General features: G+C 47.6%; 1 long non-coding RNA gene across 1 annotated transcript; it reads right to left on the bottom strand.

The window, feature by feature from the left end:
- Positions 1-5,872: 5,872 nt before the first annotated feature.
- LOC127060936 (uncharacterized) lies at positions 5,873-6,549 on the bottom strand. The gene is made up of 4 exons (XR_007780303.1): positions 6,389-6,549; positions 6,244-6,287; positions 6,122-6,162; positions 5,873-6,040 (listed from the first exon to the last, which is right to left on the bottom strand). It is a non-coding gene; the product is annotated as an uncharacterized LOC127060936 (long non-coding RNA).
- Between the last annotated feature and the right edge of the window lie 6,001 nt (positions 6,550-12,550).

Here is a 12,550-nt window from a genome sequence, read left to right as displayed (position 1 = left end):
GTACCACGCACACTTTCCATGCACTGAAAAATTACTGTTTACAATGAATAAGCAATGAGGATCCAAATTGATTGAAAGCATCTTAAAAATGTCAAGTATTTCTCTGTAAATGATCAAAGAACAAAATACTTATTCCACCTTAGTCAGGGACCAATAAATTCTTCCATACCATGATGGTTTAAAATTGTATAACCAATGTTTTCTTCTGAAAAGACATCTAATCATCTAATTTTTTCTATTTTTAGAAGAAAATATTCCTAGACATAGAACAAGTAATTTTATGGGAACAAAAGAAAGGAAACTATTCTGCAAACAGAATTCAATGAAAAGCTGTGTTTTAAATGCGAGATAGATATTAAACAGAATTTTTGTACCAGATATTTGAAATAGTGTACCAGCTCTTTTGCCCACAAAGAGAGGCATTTAGCATTTCAGTCTTTTCCAAGGTCTTCATGATCTGCTATGCTGATCTCTGTGTGTGCCTAGGTGTGTGCAGAAGGGGGGGGCATGTGAAGGGGAGTGTCTATGTTTGCTTAACATTCGTAGTGGCAGATTAATGCCTCAGCTCCATCATTTGTTTTAGAAACTTCACAGAGAGTGGATATGAAATTTAATATCCAAAAGAGATCAATTCCCAAGTCACCCATTTTACTCTACCTTGTAAAGCACATGCTTTGTTGCATATTTTATCAAATATACTTTCAAGCCACATGGAGGAATGAGAATGCGGAGAATCCCTCCAATGTCTTGCAACTTTTACGCAAATAGATTTTCAAGAAAATCATCATTTCTCTTTTAAATATGTCTGGGACAGGGATGATGGTGGTGTCAGCCTGTAGGAGTTTTTGTTGCTGGGGGAAGTTGTACGAAAGGATTGGTTTTTACATTGACTAGTTACTGAATCAAGTGCATGAACACATTTGAAATTCAACTGGGGTTTCCTTTTTCTAGCAGACTACTTCTAGAACTAGCTAGGAGACTCAAGATGACTCTTTTCTCTGTTTTTATTTCTTTCCTATTTTCTTGGCTATGGGAAGGTGCCATGTGGCATCTTCCATCTTGTGGACCCCCTAGGGCATGGGGGCCATTTTGGGGATCACTGCTCTCCGAAAAGCTAACACGTGCTCTGGGTTTCAGAGCAGGAGACGCAGGGTTTTGGGAAAGATTCCAAGCAGTCTGGCTAGAACTATGTGGAGAGAGAGACTCAGGCATTTTAAAATGCTCAGCAAGTCGAGTTTTCTGAGCATTAGCAGAATGTGCACGCTTTAAGATACTAAGTTTAGGGGTAAGAGGTTTAGAAGTGGGAGGCGGAGAGACAGGGAGAGCAGGGGTACATTGCTTGTATTTTGGCTTTTTCTTCACTTCCTTTTGCTTGAGCAAGGCTGTTCGAACTTGTAAACTCCAGTACACAAATTTAGCTGAAGAAATATCTCCAGACTGTCCCAAGGTTATTAATTCATTTCCTACTTTATCCCAAAAATTAATATCATGGACTTCTTCAGGAGAAATTTGTGGGAAGTGTAGAAAAAGCCATTTCATAAACGGTTTCAATTTACCTTTAGAGAACTTAACATTACCACTGACTAAAATCCCAACAATATGATAATACACTCCTTTTTGTGCTGCGCTTAAATTTGAGCCCATTTTAGATGTAAAAAGGCGCAATACACAAAGTCCTGCCGACTGGAAATAAAGCCAAATCAACTACCGATTTCTAAAAAACTACAGATCAGAAGCGATAACGAGCAGACGTTAGCTTTTCACAATGCAGCTGAGTACACTGCTTTTAAAATAGCCGCGGCAACAGCGCTGAATCGGGAACCGCCCTGCCGCTGCGGAGGACAGACAAAGCCTCCCCCACCGGCTCCGCATGGCGAAGCCAAAACTGGGGCCGGGGGCACCGCATGTAGAGAGCCGAGAAAGCACCCCCCGCGCACTGCGCTGCGAGAGCCAGCCCCCTGCACCAAGAGAGAGCAGCCCCCCCCACGCCACATGTAGAGAGCTCCCCCACACCGAGCCGAGAGAGAGCAGCCCCAACCCCGTGCCCCGTGTAGAGAGCTCCCCCACACCGAGAGACAACACGCCGCAGTGCCGAGCAGGGGGGGAAGGGCTGGGAGAGCTCTCACGCTCCTCCACTGGCGCCGCGAATTATAAAAGTGGCAAAGACACGCCGCAGTGAGCTATGTCTAACACAATATCACTCCGGATTAAAACAAACAACCCACGGCAGGGTCGAAACAGTTCTCACAGCAGAGACTGTTTAGAAGCGAACAGTTTCACGGCAGAAACTGTTTAAAAGTGCAAATAGTTTCACGGCAAGGATTTTTTTTTTTTTTTTTTTTTTTTGAGATTCTACTCCCTCTAAAGGGCACAGGTACTCACTGAAATCGAAGTTGTTGCTGGACGAGTAAAGGCAGGATGTCTCTTCACCGGAACAGGACCCCCGCGGGCAGAAGGGGGCTCCCCTATTCTCCCCTGGAAAATTGCTCACCAGAAAGGAGCTAAGATTTTCTAGGAGTACCGAACAGTCCACAAGACTTCTTCTGGGATTGATCCCCAAGTCTTTGCTGAGAGCAATGCATTCAAAGCTCTCTAGCGGATGCTCGGCTGCTTTGAAGCTTTTCCGAGGTTCTGAGATTACTTCTTGGGGCTTCAAATTCGATGTGCCTTACGTTGGGCGCCAGTTGTTGATTGCACCTGAGCTAGAGGTGACTACTGGGGATATTTCTCCTCAGAGACACCTTCGGCTCGCAGGCAGTTACTATTAAGCACTCGAAATAGGCCCATGCAAAGCAGAACTCAGTTTACCTCTAGTGGAAAAAGTCCAGGCGATGGTGAAGAGAAAGACGCTGAGTTTGAAAGCAGGCAGACAGGCTGAGCCCGCAATCAGCTGTCGAGCCACAACCCCCCCCATGGAGGGGCAGGCCAGCATCCCCTTCCCCTGCCCCAGCTCCACCCGCAGGGGCAGCCTCAGAACAGCCCGAAAAGCTCGGGGGGGAATCCAGGCTGATCGCAGGGGCCGCAGTGGCCGCCGCGAGGAGCGGCGGGGCCACAGGCGGCTCCGATGATGGTTCCGCTTGGCGGTTCTCAACCTCAGCCTCCTCCACAGGCATGGCAGGCGAAGGCGAGGCTGCCGCGGGGGTCGGTGGGGGCTGCAAAGCCGGGGGGAGCGCATCATCCGCCGGGCTGGGGACAGCAGCTGCGTCTTCTCTGGGGACCGGAAGCTGCAGCGCAGACGCAGACAGCAAAGCCGGCGGAGCCGACACGGGAGGCGGCGGGACAGCCGCGGGGGGCGGCAGGGGCACGGGGCTGGTGTCCACCAGCAAGCAGCAGCGCAGGACGAGCTCTTGGTGATTGCTGTCGAGTGTGTCACCTAGCAACTTGGGCGAAGCCGCGGGAGGCCGTGCTTCTGCCATGGGAACGCCGACAAACTCTGCTGGAGGCAGCGGGTCCAGTCTGGGCCGGCACTGGGCCGCGGGAGGGACGGCGGGGACTGGTGCCTCCCGCAGGGCGGGCTGGGGTGGGGCCTGTGGCTCCAGCTCAGGCGGCGGAGCCAACTCACCTTCCCCCTGAGATCAGCTAAGGGGGGGAAGCGGCTCCGTCGGAGCATGCTCCAAAGGCGCAGAAAAAAACTTTTCTTCTGCTGCGGGCAAAGCTTCGCCCCCCCCGCCCTACCCCGATTCGGGGGGGCTGGGAACCTGCAGGCCGTAGTTTTGCGCAAATTCCACTCTTGCCAGCTCCAGCAAAAAACGGCCTCTTAACTTCGCAATCTTCTCGAATGAATATTCTTTCAATTTCAAAACTGGGAAGAGAGTTCTGAATGCCGGATAACTGTGAGGAGTTCCAAATCCCTCATGGTGCAAAGCATCCTCGAAAACCAATGCCATGCAATCCCAAATGTAGGAATCAAGGGAATACAACAGATCAGGGAAAAAGCCATAGTATTTTGTCCATCTGAAAAACTCATAGAAATTTATCTTCACCATAGGAACTCCATATTCATGACCCCATTTTTGCCAGCCATCAATAATTATTTCATCTCCGAAAGAGAATGGAACCTCTGCCTCTGTAGGCACCCTCTTCCACCTCCTAGCCCACCTTGCACGAAGGGCAGCATCTTTAGGAAGGGAAGTGTAAACAGTACCTTGTGACAGTGTCCTCTGGGCTTCAGCAGGCTGCTCTGTGCTGCGAAGACTTCCGAACATCTTGTCTCGAGACTTTTCAAAAGGTTCTCTCTGGGGCAGCCTCGGCTGTGAACTCTGTCCAATTTCAGGATCTGCAGTTCTTCAGCTCCTGGGTAGAAGCCACTTCTGTAGTCACCTGTGTAGGTGACCATCAATGCCACACACTCGAGGTTTACCCAAATGTAGCAATGCTCCTCTGGGCTTACCAAATGAAGAATTCTTCTTCACTCAGGGTCCAATTGTGGTGATTTCTTCACTCGAGGCACCATCTGTCAGTTCTGTCCTTGGTGTTCACCTTTTGTGGTGGTGCTCCTTTTTTCACTCGGGGATTACCATTTGTGGTATTGTCCACAAGGGTCCCAGGATGAGGGAAGAGACGAGAAAGTTGACTCCATGTATCAGAAAGCTTGATTTATTATTTTATGATATATAATATATTAAAAGTATACTAAAATAATAGAGGAAAGGATTTCATTAGAAAGCTAAGCTTAGAATAGAAAAGGAATGAAAAACAAAGGCTTGTCTCTGACCGAGACAGTCTGGGCAGGTGAACTGTGATTTGCCATTATTTGGAAACAACTAGATGAGGCCAATCACAGATTCCCCCTGTTGCATTCCACAGCAGCAGATAAGAATTGTTTACAGTTTGTTCCTGAGGCCTCTCAGCTTCTCAGGAGGGAAAAATCCTAAGGAAAGGATTTTTCATAGAACATGTCGGTGACACAGTATAAAAACATACAATATAGGCCAACACAGGTACATACAATATAAGCCAACAGAATTGCATAAAAATAAACAATATAAGCCAACATAGGTCCATACAATATAAGTACTACAATATAAGCCAGGACTTGAGATAACTCTCTGGAAGATTAATTCTAGAGCCCTATGCCCTTTGAGAAGATGGCACCTACAGAACTACTGCAGTTACGTGAGGAGGGTGTAAGACACACCCTCTAGAAGTCCAAGAGAATGGCATGGGAAAAAAAGGCACTACCAAAGCTGAGAAGGAAGATGGATGAGAACGCCTTGTGTACTACTTCCCGTCTCAAAGAGTAAAGATGTAAAGATGCCAGAATAAGCGATATGTGGGAAGGAATGTGAGTGAAGTATGGCAGATATGGCGCGGAATGGTGACGATAAGGCGTCGAAATGTAACAAAGGCCTATGACAAGAAAGACGATGGACACGGACTACATAACACGGACATGGATGACATAACAGACACGGATGACCTAACACAGACACGAGGGGAAATGGCCTGGCAGTTTCACCTCATGGACCTGAGATTCCTAGCGCAAGATGAGCCAGAGGCCGAGGATGCCAAAGGAAAGAAAGCCCTATGACAATGGCACGTCATGATGAAATGTAACTCGTTAAGAGAAGTTGGTGCCAAAGCAGTTAAGAGGATGCTGGAGAGGCTCAGTAGGCCTAGAGAAGGAGGCAGAGACTGTCGGTGACCGTGGCCATAGCTCCGGACCCAAAGGCGAGCTCCTCGGGAGACAGATCCGTGACGACGTCAAGAGGCAAAGAAGGTTGATGATGCAAAGCTCACCAGAATGCGGGGATGGGTCGGAACTGCCCTGCCCGGCAAAGGCTGTGGTGAGGCTGAGGAGAAACCCTCTCCCTTTCAGAGAACCTGTCCCACTGCAGACCTCCGCACTAAGCTGACATCAAATTGCCCCCTGTGAAGGTAAAGGTTTATCCCCTTCTCCCAACTACTGGCCCCAACACTTAGCTTTTGGAAGACGAGCAGACAAAATCCATCGTCAGTTGTACATGGATGTCGAGACGTTCTCCATGTTTGCTTCGGTGCTGCCATTTCCAAACTTTGGCTGAAAACCTCCTCAGGGTACCTAAGACAAAACAGAAAAGGTGACTATTGCCCTCAGAAAGAGTAATCCCCGGGACTCCTCTTCACCGCTGCCCCGGCTCACCTCAAATCCTGATTCTACTCCAGAGGCTGCCCAGAGGATACCTGCAAAAAGAAAAGGTACAGGCTTAGCATGCTGCTGCATTACACTCACCTATGAGTCAGCCTGCCTAAACGCAGACTCACCTGTTCTCCTCTGTTCCTTGGCACGCCTGGAGCGGCAACAGCACCTGCAAAAAAACAAAGCAGAAAAACATGCTGAGATACTGAGAAAACACAACCTCCCTAATCTGACAAGCATGCCACACCGATACCTTAAGCTTGCACCCACCTGGCATTGGGCATGCTCGGCCAGGATAGATGGCAAGTGGACCACCTAAAATAAAAAAAGTAAGAGTAGATGCTTAGAGCTACACCAGAAACTGAGACCTCAGCAATAACAACTGCTTCTGTAAACTACTCGATGCTCACCATGCCCACTTGATCTTGACTGCGGCTCTCTGCCTTGACTTCCTAAAAAGAAAGACAAAGAACAGTGCTGTAACTCTTATGATTAACATTTATGATTCCCCTGCAGAGACAAACAGTGACTGACCTGCTCAGGGGGACCCCCTCACCCCAGATGCCCTGGGGTGAGACTGCCCTGGATTTGATCCTTCTGCATCTGAAACAAAGTTAGGAAAAGAGTCAAACTGCTGCAGGATAACTTTACAGCTGCAAACATCTTGTGTCCATCTACAAATCCCATCTAGAGTCCAACTACACCCCACATTGCAAACTTCGAGGCCCTGGGACTTCTCCTATTGCACCAGGCTATGCAGCAGGGCAGAGCGGCTCCGGCACAAATGTGTGTGGACACCCGTGACACAGGACAGGACGTGACAAACAAGGGGGACACAACACGGACAGAAATCTCTTGGCAAGAGGAATGACTGCAAGGACCGAGAGAATGCAAAATGAGATGACCGAGGTGGGACCGACTGCGAGCTGATGAGGCTCAGAGAACCCTGGAGGAAGAAGATGCTAACTGAATGATTTATTCCAAGAACTGCAAAGATGGATGCCTGGGAATCCTGCAGTCAGAATCCTCTGCCTAAGCTCGCATTCTTACAAGCCCTAATCTGCTGTAATGGATCCTAGTGGGGTGCAGCTGTCCATACAGCTCGGAACAAGACCTGAAAAGACATCTGACTGGATGCTTCTAAAGAGAGATGTGAATCTGATGCCACTCTGAGCTCCTAAGTCAAAAGTTCTATGGCATTAGTGCCAGAATAAAGAACGCAGATCACAGATGCCAAGAATGGTTTCTGGAAGGCCCCTCAAAGGCCTAAGGAAAAAGACATGGGACATGGCATACCCAAACAACACACAAGGCACGATAGACAAGTGACACGACACACACCGGGACTGCTCTGCCCTGTGCACCTCAGCACTCTGATCAAAAGTAACACTTTCCTTTCATGTGGCCTAAGAGGACACTTATTGGATATCCTCATCTCCATAGTTGACTCAAAAACCCCTTGCAGCAAGTCCCAACCCAGCAGCCCTTTTTCATTCCCTCTAGCCTTTGACTTATCTCTCGGACATCTGGGGATGCTAATCCCTGTCAGGTGCAAGCTGTCTGGGAAGTTCCTGCTGTCACCAAGCTGTAGTCTCTTAGCTACATAAAAGAAAACCAAACATCAGTGCAAGACCTCAGCAGCGCATCAGCCAAAACACAACAATTCTGCTACTCACCAGCTCCTAAGACTGCCCGGCTCCTTGGGCTGCGTGCTTCGGCCACGCTCGGAGGCTGACGCCATCATCGCAGGGTATGCCTGGGTTAAGAGAAGACGAGGTGACGTGGCATTGCTGAAACCTGAGTGGACCCTCACTCTTCCTCCCTACCTCCCCGACTCACCCCAACTCCTTGGCAGTTACCAAAGGCCCCCCAGGTGGCACCTTTAAATAGAAAATTTCAGGGCTTCATCACCAAGTCCTGTAATACTTCCAGCGGGCTCAGAAGAGCAGCAAACTCAGTCCATCAGCTTGTTGGTGACAAGGGCTTGGCATACTCAGAACTGATTGCCTAGAACACACAAACGAGAATGGAGACCTAACTGCACCAGAAATTGAGACCTCAGCAATAACAACTACTTCTCTCCACTGCTCACCCAGACTGCTGATACCCAGATTTACTTCCTAAAAAGACAGACAAAGAACAGTGCTGTAACAGAGTCACCATTTACACTTCTGCTGCAAACTCAGTGACTGACCTGCTTGGGGGAACCCCCTCACCCGGAATGGGGCGCTCTGGCACAGATTTTGTCCTGCATCTGAAAGGAAGTTAGGACAAAAGTCAAAGGGCTGCAGGATAACTTCACAGCTCCAAACATCTTGAGTCCATCTAGGAATACCATCTAAAGTCCAACTACACCCCACGTTACAAATTCTAAGTCCCCAGGACTTGTCCTATTGCACCAGGATATGCAGCAGGGCAGAGCAGTTCCAGCACAAATAAGTGCGGACACCCATGACATAGGACAGACAGGACATGACAAACAAGGGGGACACAGACAGAAATCTCTTGGCAAGAAGAATGACAGCAAGAATGGAGAGAATACAAAATGAGATGACCGAGGTGGGACCGACTGCGAGCTGATGAGGCTCAGAGAACACTGAAGGAAGAAGATGCTAACTGAATGATTTATTCCAAGAACTGCAAAGATGGATGCCCAAGAATCCTACAGTCACAATCCTCTCTACTGTCAGAATCCTCTACCTGTCCTCACATTCTTACAAGTCCTAATCTGCCATAATGGATCCTTGTGGGGTACAGCTGTCCATACAGCTCAAAACAAGATCTGAACAGACATCTGACTGGATGCTTCTAAAGAGAGATGCAAGTCTGATGCCTGTCTGAGCATCTGAGTCAAAAGTTCTATGGCATGGGTGCCAGGGCAAGGAATGAAGAGATCAGGGTTGCTAAGAATGGTGCCAAGGTTTCTGACAGGCCCCTCAAAAGGCTATGGTAAAAGAGATGAGACACCCAGACACATGTAAGGCACAACAGACAAGTGACACAATACACACCGGGACTGCTCTGCCCTGCGCACCTAGGCACTGTGGTCCAAAGTGACACTTCCCTATTATGTGGACTAAGGGGCCGCTTCAAGGACATCAACCTCTTCAAAGCAGACTCAAAAACCCCTCCTGGTGCATCCCAACCCAGCATCCCACTTTCATCTCCTCTGTGGATCATGGCCCTCGACTTATCTCTCGGACATCTGGCATGCCAGTTCGTGTCATGTGCAAAAGAAGGCCACCTCGCCGGCTGGGAAGTCCCTGCTGTCACCAGGCTGTTGTCTTCTAGTCAGCTACATTAAAGAAAACCAAACATCAGTGCAGGACCTTAGCAGCACATTGGCCAAAACCCACCAATTCTGCTACTCACCATCTCCTAAGAATGCCCAGCTCCTTGGGCTGCATTCTTCAGCCACTCTTGGAGGCCGATACTGTCGTCACAGGGTATGCCTGGGTTAAGAGGTGATGAGATAATGTGGCATTGCTGAAACCTGAGTGGACCCTCACTCTTCCTCTCTACTTCCCTGACTCAACGCAACTCCCTGGCAGTGGCCAAAGGCTACCTGAGTGACACCTCTGAATAGAAAAAACAAAGGCTTCATCACCAAGTCTTGTAATACTTCCAGAGGTTTCAGAAGAGCAGCAAACCTGGTCCATCGGCCAGTTGGTGATGGGGGCTTGGCATACTCCGAGTAGATTACCTAAAGCACACAAAGAATGGATGCTTAGAGCTGCACCAGAAACTGAGACCTGCGCAATAACTACTCTCTGCTGGTCACTGCTCACCTTACCCACCTGACCTTGACTGCTGATATGCAGCTTTGCTTCCTAAAACTAAAGACAAAGAACAGTGCTGTAACAGAGTCACACGTGACACTCCCCCTGCAGAGACAAACAGTGACTGACCTGCTTGTGGCAACCCCCTCACCCAGAATAGGGTGCTCTGCCATGGATTTTATCCCTCTGCATCTGAAAAAAATGTTAGGACAAAAGTCAAAACTTCACAGTGCCAAACGTCTTGTGTCATTCCAGCAATATCATCTAGAGTCCAACTACACCCCACATTACAAATTTTAATCCCCGGAACTTTTGCTATTACACCAGGCTACACAGCAGGGCAGAGCAGCTCCAGCACAAATGTGTGGACACCTGTGACACAGAATACGACAAACAAGGGGACACTAAACACAAACAACACATTATGCTGCAAGCAGTGTGACACAAGGATGAGAGAAAAATTCCTAGCAAGATTAATAATGGAAAGGAGCAAGAGGATGCCAAAAGAGATGACTGCTGCTAATGCAACAGTGGATGCATGAGGCTCCTCCAAGCAGCAGACGAAAAGACTGGAACAGAGTGACCTGTTATAGGAACTGTTGGTCACGATGATCAAGATGGCTGTGAGTAAATGCTACGTTTAGAATGCTCTCTATATCACACAATCTTCTAAAGCCCCAGGACATTACAACTCACAGCCAGAAAGGATGGATGGTGATACAGCTGGGAACAAGGCCTCAAAAGACATCCAACTCAATGCTGAAGTGACTCAGACATCATGCTGAGGAGTGCAAAAGTTCAAGAACCTAGAGATGACGGCTGATGCTTGTGATAAGGGCCTCAAGAGGAAAAGGCAGAGATATCTGATCCCAAAAACACACCAGGTAACACAGTACACAACACAACACAGACTGGAACTATTCTGCACTGCACACCCTACAGCTGCAATCAAAAGTAGAGCCTCTTCCTTTAGCTGTCCTAAGAGGCCTCTTAGAGGACATCCTTTACCCTCTGCTAATTTTTACATCAGTCCCAGGAATTTCCAACCCACTACTCTCCTATCATCCATCTTCAGGCTGCAGCCCCTGGCTTATCTTTTGGATGACCGGTGATGGGAGTCCACATTGGACCTCAAATGAGTCGGCCTCGGAGGGCCCCATGATCACCTGTTAGCCTCTCACTCAGCTACAATGAAGAAAACCAAAAACAACATATGAATTTTGTGTTATGTGGGCCAACTCCCAAGTCAGCTACCTGCTCTCTCCAGAATGTACCTGGGTCCTCGAGGCTCCAGCTTCATCCTGATTCCAAGGCTGTGCCTGTTATTATGAATGGCACCTGGGTTAGAGAGAGGCAAAGTTACATGGCATTTCTGTGACTGCAGTGGATGAGCCTGTGTGCTGTAAGACACGTAAATGTCTCTACTACATGGGTAAAAAGCCTTGAGGGGCCCTTGAATAGACACCATTTCTCACCCTGCTGCCTTCAAACCACACCCCCCCTCCAATAACTCCTAACCAGATATCTGCACACCCTCCCGCTCCTAGTCATAATCCTCAACTCATCTGAAGCCTCAATCTCAAACATCATCTTTGAAACTGGGTAAATTCTTTTTTGTGACACAACAAGTCTGTGGAAAAAAGTGTTGCACTTGACGCAATCTAGAATTTCAGGGAGTTACACTCCTCAAAAAAAAAAAAAAAAAAAAAAAAAACAAAAAAACCCCAGAAAACCACAAAAAAACCCAATTAAAACCAAGAACAAAACCAGAAATTACAAAAGCACCTTACCATGCCTGAACGCACATTCCAAAATCACAAACTTAAATACTCTCTGTATTCAATGCTGTTTTCTTCAAAGTATCTTCAAAGCCTCTGTTGCTTTAGCTGCCCAGAAACACCTGCAGAAAACAAGCTGGGATAAACTGAAAGAGCCTCTTTACTGAAATGAGAGGAGACCTCTAAAGCTGGATGATCCCAGAGAGGGAATGAAGGCCCATTGCAAAGGCTGGGGTTAATATACTCCCTGATGGTGCCCGCCTCTCATTCCCATGGCACCCAGGAAAAGGGAGGGGCAAAGCCCACCAGGTATAGAAGCCCTCAGAGCAGCTACTACTGTTTGGCTCCTCTGGCTTGAATTCAAGGGGAATAAATGGCTTGATAAAGGAAAAAACTATGCAAGGAAATAGCAAAGCTTTCTTTTTTGCTACAACTACCTGGAGCAAAAGGGCAGAAAACTGGTAAGAAATAAAACTTTCTGTTTAGGCGGCATAACTGGATAAATTGGGTAATTTGCTGTTAACTTACATAATTATTCCTTAGTGGCTACTTAGTACTTCATATGTGACTAAGTAGGGTGGCAAAGAATAATAATGATATGAATTGTCTAAGTCACCTTAGGACCTCTAATTAGGGCTATCTACATTATAAATAAAAACAAGAAAAATAGTACCCTCCTGGGCAGTGTAAGGGTTAAGTACATGCCAGGCTCACCCTTCTCTGAGATATTTGGTCCTAGGGTACAGAAAGAAGTGCTCTGAAATGTACTTTTAAACACTTAAAATGCTGAAAAAGGCATTTTAAGAGCCTCTTCAAGTGGACTCCTTAAAATGAAGAAATGGGGCAGTTACCTCTACTGCAACTAATACAATGGC

This window comes from Serinus canaria, chromosome 28 (genome assembly GCF_022539315.1).
Source record: "Serinus canaria isolate serCan28SL12 chromosome 28, serCan2020, whole genome shotgun sequence".
Classification (NCBI taxonomy): domain Eukaryota; kingdom Metazoa; phylum Chordata; class Aves; order Passeriformes; family Fringillidae; genus Serinus; species Serinus canaria.
The sequence above is the reverse complement of the archived record's forward strand: the minus strand, read 5'-3'. Positions and strand labels throughout refer to the sequence as shown.